This window comes from Lissotriton vulgaris, chromosome 3_1 (genome assembly GCF_964263255.1).
Source record: "Lissotriton vulgaris chromosome 3_1, aLisVul1.2, whole genome shotgun sequence".
NCBI classification, from domain to species: Eukaryota; Metazoa; Chordata; class Amphibia; order Caudata; family Salamandridae; genus Lissotriton; species Lissotriton vulgaris.
Window position 1 is genome coordinate 363895080 of NC_141689.1, and position 14059 is coordinate 363909138.

A 14059-nucleotide genomic window follows, 5' to 3' on the forward strand; every position below is an offset into this window, starting at 1 on the left:
TCTCTTAAAGATTGCCCTTAAACTCTTAAAACACTTCATTTTTGATAATCTACGATTTTCCTTTATTAATTCTCTCCTTTGTTTACGTCCCGATGACAACTACCACTAATCCCTGTGCGACTCTCGCTAATCAGCCTATCCCAACGCTGTTCTACGCTAACCGACCAATCTCAGCGCTGCTCTATGCTGACGTCACTTGTCCCCTCTGCAGCAGTTCCCCTCCTTTCTCAACTCGTCTCGCGGTCTTGCATGCGTTTCATTCATACGCCGAAAAATGACTACTTCCGTCCAAGCGATCACTTTTCTCTGACTGTACGGCCACAGTCTAACTGTAATTGCTACCTCAACTGGCGAAACGTCTTCCTCTTACGGTCAGACGCTTGCCTCAACTGATAGGTTACTTACACACAGTAAACGTACGACCAGCATGCGTTTACTCATACACTCACTCAAACGCTCCCCCTATCATCGGTCTGCGGGCGATCAATGGTACCTCATGACCCCCTTTAAATGGTAGACAAATTACTCTGGGTGTTCGATACACCCGAACCACTTAAGCCCTCTCTGGACATAAGATTTTATCCGGTTGCGCGCGCTCACAACCTTCCCTCAATCACACTACAGGCATTCAACTCCGCTTGACATTACAACACAGGAACAACATAAAACACTGCAATCTTACAACGCATGACCCTTATACTCACTCTCGACCGATTCTGCTGCTTTTCTCTCGACGCACCGTCAGCACCTTCTTCGGCAGGGATTCTTCTTCTGGTCGTCGATGACTAGGGACCTTGGGGTAAACTAAACTTGGCCTAGGTTGTCTTCCTCAAGAAGAAAACCATCCTCTGCTACCAACTGCGGGGAATGAGATTTTAATATCTGTTATGATCAATTTGATAACTTATCTCATTTGTCAATTTTGGATCGCTTGTTTTCTGTCATTGAGTAAAAGACAGCCCCTGCATAGGTTAGATAAACCCCATAAACTGATGCAACTCTGAAGAACCACTTACAACCAATGAAGTTTAAAAGTTTTAATATAAAATTAAGAAAAGTTGCAAATACAATCCTCTCAGGATAAAATTCAGCAAATATACAGGAACTAGAAGGAACATATATTCCCTAAAGAACCTCAATCTACAAACGAATACAATTAAAGTCAGTTCCAGAATCATCAAATTAAAAGCATAGATATGATGTGGTTCTGTTGCGTCATCTACAAAAAGAAAAGAATACAAGTTAAATCTGTCCCTACTCTATACTAGGTGACATCCCTACTTCGCAAGTTTCTAGTACCCTAAAAAAGGTGTCAGCAGTTTGACTTCCAAAGAAGTTCAAACTCTCTTAGCCTCTAAAGGTAACTTAAGTTTAAGAAGCAGTACCCTCTCTGCCTACCCATCCGATCTCTAAGGGTCCTCGGCCTACTGCTCTCTTGCGCTCTGATCTCTCTCAGCGCATCTGCTCAAGTCATCTGCTCTTCCTAACTTGCCTTCGCTCTGAGCTCTTGCTTTCGCCTTCGCTATCTTCTCCCCGGGGTGCTGTCCCTAAAATACACAATCACAGTGTGGGTGGAACGCCCCTTCGACGCCCACCACGGACTTTCCCCCATGATGTCATTTTCTGGCTCTTTCCATGGCTTCGTCTCTTCGCGTCGTCCGTTAAGTTGACCTTTCTCCTTAGACGCCATCTTCGTCTTCCTGCTGGTGACTTCATCCAACTTTACCTTTGACACTTTCAGAACAAAATCTATCACCTTATCAGAACTTTACTCTTTACGACTATGTATGTAACCTTTCTTGGTCTTGTGAATGGTCATTTCAAAACAAGACTCAAATTCCAATCGTCTCCTCTCATGTTTAGGCAATAAACTTCGTCCGACATTTGTCACCTTAAATCTAACAAGAACTAGACTCTTTGGCTTGCACATTCAAGTGAAGGCTATTCACGACTCCTGTGAGCCCACTAAATTACCAACAGCGGACTACACTCCTGCGAACCCTTGGTCAGTCAGGTTATAATCACAAATGACCTAAAACTCTTCTAACGTTCCTACAAACTTCTTCTACACAGTATAACCTTTAACATACATTTATATATGATCGCATTTAGCAAATCCCTTGCTTATAAATGAATACATTTTACATAGAATACAAATTTCGTAGAATATAACTTTATATTCTCATTTGTTACATGGTTATATATGCTCTCTGCACATTTCTCCATGTTACATTTCTCGCCGTTTCTGCATTTAAAGTTACACATGTACATGAATTCTACTTTGCACGTTCTTCTGTTCGTGAGCATTTCTACACATTTCTACATTAGCCCACTATGTATACGGGCCTTCTAAATCTAATGCATTTCCAAGAGTAAATACAATTACATTTCCTATATTACTTTGGTTACGTCTGTTAACTTTATGCTATAAGCGTCAACTTCACGTTCAACATACATTTCATTCCTACGTTTATACGATATGCTTCTAAATATGACTCGGATATACATTTTATTCAAATTGCGCTCTCTCAGTTGCATGTGGATCCATATGCTTCCTAAGTGGGTAACCGGAAAACAGCCTGCATGTTTACAATCAGGTGCATGGTCCTTGCGTAATGAGTGCCTTGGAATTGATTGCCATAAGTGCAGCCGGTATTTTGACATGTGTGCGAGCCCTGGTGTCCACGCTGAGACTGCCTGGACCTTGCGCCAGCTGTGTGGTCTCACCAGCGCTGACCCGCTGCACGCGTGCAAGCCCAGGTGTCCCTGCGGGGTCTGCCAGGTCTTTGCATCTTGGCACAGCGTCTCGAGGGCGCGGCCCGTCACGCTAACTGCAGGGCATCACAAGATATGTGGAGCAGATGATGACAAGCGTAAAAAAGTTGGAATGAGATCCAGATTTTAGAACTAAAGCGATGTTGCTCGCATTGGAAAGTTTAGATATAAATAAAAAATACATATGCTGATGTGATTTACTCAGGTGGATTTGTATTCCCTAAAGAAGCGCCCCCACTGGCTAATATTTCGCTTGGTGCATACCATACTTTTAAACGTTTTTGAAAGTATATTTCTATTTGCAAGCATTAAAAAAATGCCCTCTTTGGGTGTTACTATGGGTGTTACTATGGTTACAGAGGGCCCCACCTAATTTCAGGGTATGCCCCTCCCGGTAACAATGTGGTAGGAGGATTTTTGGCATTGGCTAGAAAATCCAATCAAATACGTAGGATACAGGAAGTTTATCTGTTCCTTTCATATGAAATATTCCCATTGGCTCCTGCGCTGAATTTACAGGGGCCATGTTTCCCAAGCAGTCATATCCTCCTTGTGAAGTACAACAGTGATATGTGGGATGCAGGGAGGCAGTTTTTCCACTTATATATTCCCCTAGACTCAGATAATAAGTCGTTAAGGGCCATGTTTCTTGAGTAGGCACTTTCTTCCTAGCAGATTGTGTGTTTCAGAGAGCCCATGTTCATAATTGCTCTATTTCCCAATGTGTAGCCATGGGATGTCATCATTCAATATGGTTTCCTATGTTCGGAGGCAATACACCCATCGTTGTTCCATGGTGTGTTTTTTCTCTGGATGTCCGGACTTGTCCTTTTGATTACCTCAAGCACTGCCCATTTCAGATCCAAATGTCTATGTTTTTTCTGCAGGTACTGTTGTGTAAACTTGGTGTTTGTCATCTTACCTGATGGTACTCCTTTGTTCGTTAATACATATCTTAATCTTTCTGGTAGTCATCCCACCATACATCAGGTTGCATGGCCACAAAATTAGGTAAATTAAATTTTCGCTGTTACCATTGCCATAATTCTTTTGCACCCATGGTCTGTCTGTCTTGATGTCCACTTCCTTCGTTGTACTAGTGTAGTTGCATGCCACACAGTTGCCACATGGGAAATGACCAACTGGTCTTTGGTTACCCCATAGTGTTGTCTGGGTCTGGGTCTGTGGGGACGGTGTCTTAGCATGGACTAGTTCATCCCCCAAGCTGGTGTTTCACTTAAAAGCAAACAGTTGTTGTGGCCAGTGTTTTGTTGTTCCATTGAAGATATGCCAGTGCTTACATACGATGTTCTGGATGGTACTCCTTTGTTCGTTAATACATATCTTAATCTTTCTGGTAGTCATTCCCACATACATCAGGTTGCATGGGCACAAAATTAGGTAAATTACATTTTCGCTGTTACCATGGCTATAATTCTTTTGCACCCATGGTCTGTCTGTCTTGATGCCCACCTCCTTCGTTGTACTAGTGTAGTTGCATGCCACACAGTTGCCACATGGGAAATGACCAACTGGTCTTTGGTTACCCCATAGTGTTGTCTGGGTCTGGGTCTGTGGGGACGGTGTCTTAGCATGGACTAGTTCATCCCCCAAGCTGGTGTTTCACTTAAAAGCAAACAGTGGTTGTGGCCAGTGTTTCGTTGTTCCATTGAGGATATGCCAGTGCTTACATACGATGTTCTGGACTTTGTTTAATACTGGGGTGTACGTAGAGACGCACACTAGTCTGTCATTGTCCTTCTTTTAGTGATTCTCAAGCAGTGCCTGACGGTTGTTTTTTCTCGCTCTTTTCCATGCCTTCTTGATTAATTTTTCATCGGGTAGTGGAATGTTACCAGTTTGTTTTCCAGTGTCTAAGCTTGTTCGCCAAATGTTTTAATGGAAGAGCAGTTTCTACGAATTCTAAGAAACTGACCCACCGGAAGGTTTTGCCGGAGAGACTTCGGGTGGAAGCTTTCAAAAAGGAGGAGGCTGTTCCTATCCGTTGTTTTATTGAGACCTAAGTTGTGAAGCCTACCTGGTTCAATGTTATTACCAAATCCGGGAAGACGGCCTCTTCTTTGCTTACTGAGTGCGTGAACTTCAGGTGTTCGTCTCTGGTACTAACCCATTCAACAAAACCCTCAGCTTGTTCTCTGTATCACACTATGATGACGTTGTCAATGTACCGTCGCCAAAGCTTCGGTTGTGTTCTATAAGGGTTATCCTGGTGGAAAATGTGGTCTGCTTCAAATTGGTGTAAGTACAGGCACGCCATACTAGGAGCAAATGTGCTCCCAATCGAAGTACCTCTAATTTGATGGTATATTGTGTTCCCTTATTCAAAAAAGTTCTCCGTCAGGGCTAGTTCCGCACACTCCAGGGTGAAATGTCTTGGAGTCATGTAATCCCACTCCTTCTCAATTAGGATATGTTTGACCAGACTCAAGGTACGTCTCTGGGGTATACTAGTATACAAAGCCTCGATATCCTTTGTTATGATCCAGCCTTCCATGGGGTCAATCTCCATATCTCTCAGTAGGCAAAGGACGTCTTTTGTGTCTCTCAGGCAGGAGGCAGATGCTTGTACAATTGGTCTCGGGAACCTGTCACAAAACTGTGACAGGTGCTCAAGTACTGAGCCAATACCCGATACTATGGGTCTCCCGGTGGCAGCAATTTGTTTGTGAAATTTGGTGAGAGTATAGAATCTAAGGTGTGAGGGTTTTCACACACCAGATACTCTGCTTCTTGCTTTGTAATCCAATAATTCATAGGGCCCTCATCAGCCATATTTTTTATTCTGTCGATAAGTCTGGGTGTGGGATCGGTCTGGTACACTTCATAGCTGTTTTTATCAGACAACAGTTGAATGCATTCAGCATGGTACATCCCTTTGTCCATAATGATGATTGCTCCTCCCTTGTCTGCTGGTTTTATGATAAGTTTGGTATTCTCCTTGAGGTCCATAAGTGCTTTTCTTTCTCCCTTCCTTAGATTCTGGAAGCCCTAATTGTTTTGACAGTCAATTGTGTCTATCCCCTTTAAGACTGCCTGTTCGATGGCCATCACATGAAAGGGGATAGATTGTGTAAATGGTAAGAAAGTGGATTTCTCCTTATCCCTGTGTTTTAGCTGTCTCCTGCGGGCCGCGTTCTAAGTCCTCAAGGAAGCATTTCAGTTTGATCCTTCTAAAGAACTGGGCTAGTTCAATGCGTAGGTCGAAGAGGTCATTTCTAGGTGTTAGAACGAACCTTAGTCCTTTGGAAGGGACAGAGTCTTCGTCTAGTGATAATGTGTGGCTGCTCAGGTTTACAATGTTGGCAGGTCCCTGCTTGTGGTCGATCCCTGGTCTTTCCCTTTGCTCCTTGTAACCACTATGTTGGGTGCTTGGTCTTTAATATTTCATCACACAGGAGACACGGCCTTTTTATACAAGTCTCTTACTGTGTTATTCTGGTCTCACTCATCTAACTCAACTAATACTCTACATGTGCTTTCTAAAGGAAACACCAATTGATACATTAATAAGTAAGGATTTTGTATGATGTATGCATGGAGGCCACAACATAGAGACATACATACTTAGAAATATAACTTCCCAAATGCAACAAACACAAAAACATTCATAGACCAACACTCACAAAGACAGTCATTCATACAGCAACACCCATAAGGACAGCCATTCAAGTCATTCACATAGCACTAGCAAGATCAGTACATACACCCTGGCACGCTGAGAATAACTGTATACACTCAGTAACATAAAAGTAAGTAGTCAGTCGGACTGTCCATAAGCTTGCTCACGTACTGAAAAGAGAAACATATACAGACACAAACCACATGGATGGATGGATGGATGGATGGATGGATGGATGGATGACAAACAACATATATTTGGTCCTTATGATGTTAACATTTTGACCATTTTTTTTGCTGATTTCAATTTTCTGAGTAATGCAAGAGTGTAATGAAAGACAGTTGAATTATTCTGTGATAGATCTATGCCCTACATTCAGAACAGAATATGTCTTTAAGGTTTATTTTAAGATCATCCAGCATAACGGTCTATGACAATGAACTAAAAGGTAACAGTAACCCAGTTTAAAGTGAATGTCGAAATTCTGAGAAAAAAACATTGTCTGATTAGGAATTATTCGATCCACCTTGGGAAACTAAAAATGTCAGTCCACACATTTCACTCAGTAATTTGGGCACAGTTAACTAATTAGATTGGGGCATGGTTTTGGCCGGTGCATGCATTATTTTAGCCAATTAAATGAGAGCACACCATTTTAGAAAGGTGCAAAAATAAAATCCCAGACAATGCATGGTACTTACATTTCTTAAAGACCTCAAGTGTACATTTTCTGCATAGAATGCAACAGATTGCAAAGAAATTCTAAAACTTGCAGCAATAAGTATGAAATAGATTATTCATTTGGAAGGGGTCACCATACTACTTCAATAGGACACAATCTTGTTAAAATACAACATAATTCACTGGTAAACCTCTATGGAACCCTTGGTAGCTAAGGTATAAGCAGCAGGCTACCATAATTACCATAAGCTCAAGCAGACTCAAACAATGTTGAAGTAAAGAAAACAACACATTACAATTCCCAAACTAAGGGGCTCATTAGGATCTCAGTTTTCCCGCATCCTCCGGGCCGGCGGAAGCCACCGCCTTCCCGAAGGAATGCGGGAAAACCGCTGCTGAGGCACAAAAGACCCACCGCCAAATTAGGATGGCGGTGGGTCTCAAAATCCGTCTGCAGCTTTTCCGCCGCGGTCACCTTCCGACCACGGCGGAACAGCTCTAACATGGCTGGCGGTGTCTATCAGACACCGCCAGCCATATTAGGATTGCGGAAATCATATTCTTTTTCCACGGCGGCTTTTCCGCCGTGGAAAAGTATACGGACATTGACTTTGGGGGCCCGTTGCGGGCCTCCTTGGTGAAGGGGGGTTGGGGGATGCACATGGGGGGGTACCTATGGTGCCCCCCAGCCCTTGCGTGGACAAAGCGGCAGGCACCGTGCGGTGCCTGCTGCTTTGTGCACGCAAATGCCGTGCATGCATTTTTAACATTGCGGCGGGTGAAGCTAGAAGCTGCACCCGCCGCAATGTTAAAGATTGAGGATGTGACCGCCACCCTGGCGGTCACATCCTAATCTGCACGGAGGGACCGCCGCAGCCCCTGCGGGCGGTCCCTCCTACTCTATGGTGGCGGACAGACTCAGGTCCGTCCGCCATCATAATCGGCCCCTAAATTAGAATAGTGAAGGAAAAATTGATATGTAAAAGACATGAAAAAGGTTATGGAAATGGAGATATGGATTTTCAAATTTTGGAGACAAAAATTGCAATGAAAACACATCTTGGAAGGACTCCCATCGTCTCTCCATGGCAGGGTTTACAAGTACTCCTTGGAGCTGATGGATTCCCAACCACCGCATTTAGATGTGGGCTGGCTGATCGACCGTCTACATTGACACACTGTTTTCTATCGCGTAAAAACGGTTTACCGCTGTATACATGGCAGACTCCCTTGCTGGCTAACAGTACTCGGTTGCTGTAAAGGTAGTGGAATTGCACTAAACATACTTAGATTTCACAGTTCTGCTGGAATTGTTCTAATGGCAGATTGCAGACAGAGTGATTTTGTCATGGGACACATTCAACTTTGTACTTATCTTACAAATCAATCAATTGTTTGTTAAGCGCGACTACTCAGCCGTAACGGTCTCAAGGTGCTGGGGAGGAAGGAAGGTGCACGTTCTAGTCCCTCAAGGAGGGGGTCTGTCGAAGAGCCAAGTTTGAGGTTTCTCGTCAAGATGGGGAGTGATGTTGTCTGTCTGAGGTGGAGCGGTAGAGCATTTCAGGCTATGGCCGCAAGAAAGGAGAAGGCGCGTCTCCTGATCTGGTGTTTCTGATGTGGGGGACCACGGCATAGGAGAGCTAGGCTGATCGTAGGGTCCTTTCGGGTGCATGGACCTTGAGTCAGCTGTTCAGGTATGCTAGTCCGGTCTTGTGGAGGGCTTTGTGTGCGTAGGTGAGGATCTTAAAAATGATTCTAGTCTTGATGGGGAGCAAGTGGTGTGTGCACAGGTGCTGGGAGATATGGCAGTGTCTTGGCAAGTTGAGGACCAGTCTTGCGGCGGTGTTCTGGATGTTTTGTAGCTTGTGGGTGAGGTTTTTGACTATTCCGGCGTAGAGCATATGGCTTTTAGATGAATACTAGCATCACACACCTGATGTGTTTGGCTAATTGTTTCCACACTCCAAAACAAACTCCATTTCAGACCATCTTTGTTTGCCATTCCACTGCAGCAGAACTTTGTTCCTGAGCACTTTTTCAGTGGCGTCACTTGTATTTTTGGGCTTTCTCTGTTTCTTATTCATTTTATCTTTTTTTGTATCATCTTGTGGGTTATTACATTAATTTAAGTTGATTATCTCATTATGGCAGGGGAGGGAAATCACCATTTTCATGAGGGAGAATCGTCTGTCATGGTGGACAAAATTATTAGACCAGAGCCACAATTGTTTAGAGCCCAAGAGCAAAATACAACTATATCTCAGAAAATGGCAAATGTGGGCCAGAATAGTTGACAGAGTGAATGCTATAGCGAACAACCTGCACACAGAGAAAGAAATAAGGAAGCAGTAGAATGATCTACTGTGGAGAGTGAGTTCCCTGGCTTCAAGCTGGAGGCTGTGAAGACTGGTGGTGGTTCTCCCAGTGCTCCCTTACAACTTTTTCCCTGGAACGAAAAGGTCCGGCAGATCCTACATCCTGAAGGCTTGACAGGAATCCCTGGTGGAGTGGAGACTGCACCTAAATGTCGTTTTTGCCTTTAATGTAGCTGTTGCTAAAATGTTTAGTACCTTCTTTAGAAATATAAATCCATTTACCCATAAACATTTTTTCTCAACTTTTATTGGACATTTGTAGCATTATTTTTGTTTCTCTCATCTTACTAATTGTAAATATGTGTTGCCAGTGTGGGTGTGGGTTTTTCTTCATGTTTTGTGGCATTGTTTCAATCTCTATTTAAATTCACATGATGCCAAGGTGCTTGTAAGGGTTTTTTCACCTAATAACATATTTCATATACATGTTTTATATTGTAAATGCCTGTTCATTTCACTGCATATATTTTACTATGTTCGACTTACAAATTTGCAAGTGTTTTTAATATTTAATTATAGCTACACAAAAAGATGTTAGTTGGAATGCTGAACATTGTCAAAGATTCACCCCCGTCACGGATCTGGGTTAAATCCATTGTTTTTTGCTCACAAGGCCAAACCACCTAGGACCCAGCCATATGCAAACCAGTATTGACCCTGCCCACCATGGGAACAGTTCAGCCCGCACTGCTAGGCTAGGTCCTTCCTGGACCGATTCACAAAGTATAACTTTATGACTTTTCGTATTTATAGAGGTCATTTCCGAGTCATATCTTTACGTCCGCAGTCAGGTCGGAATCTCCGGCTTTGGCTGCAATCTCCAGCTTGAGCCGTACTCTCCGGCTTGGGCGGAACTCTCCGGCTTGACCTGGATGAAGTGTAATCACTGGGCCAGAATGCAATTTTAACAAAAAGGAACATTAGGAGCGTGTGATAAACGGTAGAGGAGGTCATGAAAATCAGTTTGGGCAGGGAAAAGGGTGTGGCTGGACACAACATCATATCCCAGAAATGTTTGCTCCTGTGCATCTTGGTACATGCAGTCCACAATTTGTGCTTCCCTCATTGTTGGATTCGCCGTCAAGAAGCAGCAGCAAAGGATGACTTTGACGATCAGGGATGCTTCTATCTTATATACCTTCAACACCCCAAACTCAGGTGTGACGTTTTACCAGCCATTGTTGCATCAGCTAGAATGCACATGATTGGCCCAGCGGAAATCTTGGCTGTACTCCCGCTTATATCCACTTCTTGCTATGGTGTCGTCAGCACCGACCGTCAGAAACTCCGGATAGAGCAGCTGCACTCGTATAGTCTATCGCCCATACACCCGCTAACATCTAAGGGAAATTCAGGTAGTGAGGGTCCCTAGAAATCAGATACAAAGCCCTTGAGCTCCCAATGAACGTTGGTGCCAACATATCCAAACTGGACAAAGGTGATTTGTATAACTGCTACAGTTATTTTGTGCTAGAATATCTTTAACAGCTCATCTTAGTATCCAGCTCTTTGTTTGGGTTTGTTCTGTGTCGGTTGGGTCATCAGAACTCTCCTCTGAGGCAAGGTATGAGGCAAAAGTCAACAAAGGCTCCATGAAGAGGGAGAGAGATACTTCCTTTCAATGAAAGCTTTGAACGTCTACGGAAAACACTGCAAAGCAGAGGCAAACCAGCAATGCCTAGCTGTCAAGGATTCAAATTTTTTCAACAGCTCTGGTGCCTCTTGCTAGTTCTCCAGAGTCCAAAAATGGCACAATTCCACTTTTTGGCAATGCTGGACTCTCCTACAAACCCCAGGCTTTCAGGGAAGGTTCCTAAAAACCAGCTCTCTCACCAGACAGGTTGCCCACATGATCCAGTGACATCCACTCCAAACTGGGCACTGGTACTCCCACTTGCAGAATGGAGCCATGTGCAGCCTTTTATGTCCTTCAGGCAGTTCAGGAGGAATGCCAACTGGCATTAAAAGAGAAATTGTCCTACCTGGTTTATGTGGAGGCCAGAGGACCCCGCAGCCTTTTTCAGATACAAGTAAGGTATCATTCTTCCTTCTGATATTTTTGTCATCTAACACACTTTAGCAACATATGAATGTTTAGAGTTCAGTATACATAGTGTTAATGCTACATTACAAAGAAATCATTTGCAAGAAAACCTGCTGTTCTGATATCAAGCCATCACCCAACTGCCACCCTCTCCTTCAACCCACTTTTCCTTCAACCCACACCTCCTCCTGGTAATTGTACCAAGATTGCTACATGAACCCCAACCTGCGGGAACAGCTACGGCCATCTAGCACCTCACACTTAATGATCTAAAAAGTCAGGCTTTCTTCAACCTCAGAGTCATGAAGTGATATGAGGGAACTGTCAGGGATGTCTCCAGCAGGCTCTTTTGCACAATCTACCAATCTAGTGTGCCTAGTTCCAAGCCTGTCGATGGATCTCTGCCCTCTCTCAGCCTCCTGTAAAGGTACCGCACTCTTAAGACCAAATAAAGGACCAAAATCTCCCTCCATTTGTTCAGGTGGAGGCACCTACATGCCTTCCAATAGGATGTAATTTTGCACTTCACCAACGTCAACAAATTAAGTGGTTATTTTATACTTGCTAAGGTGCGGAAATCCCCCATAGCAAACATGCCAGGGGGGTGCATGGAATATTCCTGTCGGTAGCAGTGTTGATACTGTCAATTACTCCTTCCTAGAACTCCAACAGGGCAGGACAGGACCACACCATGTAGAGCAGTTCTGCCCCACATTCTAAGCCACAAGGACGATAGGCTTCAGTTGCCCAAAAGTTCTTACCCAGGTGAGGTATGCTCTATGCAGGATGTAGAAATGTATCAATTTAAATCTAGCATTTCTCAAGACCGCATTAACATTGGAAAGAACAAACGCCCACTCTTCCTCCAGGACAGGGAGGCCAACGCCTTCTTTCCATCTGAGGTGCAAGTCCTTCGGAGGGGTTAGTATGTCCGGGCACAGGACCTGGTATGATAATATAACTGCTTTGAATCTGCTGTTCGTATTGCATAGCATTGGTAAGTAACAGGTTCTGCTGTGTTCCGTCCCAGTTGTTCCGAATTGTTACCACCACCACACTATGTAGGGGAAACTGGCCCTGTCACAGCCCGAACATCTCAGTGATATCCTCAAACATCATCAATTCACCATCCCTATGCAGATCTCCCACTTGTTTAATGCTATGCGCAGACTATTCAGTCAGTCTACACAGGGTCTTCCCCGGGCACTAATAATAAACTCTTCAATGGAAGATCAGGGGATTAAGGTGATTTGGTCTGTGTGCCCTGAAGGCTGTGCTTACTGCAGCATCGTATGACCTGCAGGTCCATGGGCCCATCTGGAAGGGGTCCCCTGGGAACGGAAAGAATCTGAAACAGGCTTCCAAATGTCAGGTTTCTCTTAGGAAGTCTCCTTCAAGAAGGACGCATAGGTTGGTTAAACCACTCAAGTTGTGCGGCCAAGTAGTAGGCCTCTAAATGAGTTGCAGCGAGACCCGCGTTTAGGGTTGGGTGCCGTAGTTTGTGCATCACTGCCCTATGTCTGCCAGAACCCCAAGTAAGTTCAAATAATAAGTAGTCCATTCCCCAGAACATGGAGCAGGTGATCTAGACTGGCATGGTAAAGAAGAAATACAAAAAGCAGGGCAGCACCACCATTTTCGCAACTGCGATTCGGCCAGCTAGTGGGAGGGACTTCTAGAAATTGATATTAGTCAATAGTGCTCTAATTGCTGCTCCAAAATTGCCCGACAGTAGATCATGGGGGGGTCATGATACAGTTCGATCCCATAATATTTCAATCAAGTGACCTCCCAGGTGAGACCCCATAGGTCTTGGGGTGGTGGCACACCTTGGCATGTCGGGGAAGGGTGGGATTTCTGCCAGTTGACATAGAGGACCAATGTGACTCCAAAACACTCCAGATGCGATATGGTCCCTGTAGGTCATTTTCACGTCACAGAGAAGCAGGATCATATCATTCACATAGAGGGCTATTCTGTGGGGGATGTCCCGACACTCTAGCTCATGATAGTATGCGCTTTGCTGGCCAGCTGTTCGACTGCTACAATGAACAGTAATGGAGGGAGAGGCCAATCTTGTTTGGTCTCCCACCCCACCACATAGGAGTTTGAGATTACCCGACCTTTCTTGAATCACACTGTAGGTGCTGCGTAAAGGAGAGTCCATGGGATGAAACTGGGAGCCATGAAATGCTAAAGATTATCCTGTAGTAGGATATTGAGCGTCTTTTCAATGTCAATTCCTACTATGACTGCACCATCTCTGTTTGGGAGGGGGTGGTGCTAAGAGGGAAAGAAGCAGTCTAATATTAATGGCAGTCTTGAGCCCCTTAAAAAAACTGTCTGTCAGAGTGGATCAACTTGAGCATCGAGGGCAAGAGGCGAGAATTCTACTAAGAATCTGGTAGTCCATATTGAGCATTGATAGAGGAAGGAATGCAAGAACATTCTGAGGAGGGCAGGCCAGCTTCAATTGAGGGACTACAAGTGCTTCATTGGTGGTAAGAGGCAAGTGCCCTGCCTCCAGGGCAGCCTGGTATAGCT

The 14059-nt window shown here is 44.3% G+C and overlaps 1 protein-coding gene across 2 annotated transcripts in view; it reads right to left on the reverse strand.

Moving 5' to 3' along the window:
- LOC147726460 (complement component C6-like) overlaps positions 1-14059 on the reverse strand; it is a 1142533-nt gene that overhangs the window by 508120 nt on the left and 620354 nt on the right. The gene's annotated exons all lie outside the window — the stretch shown is intronic.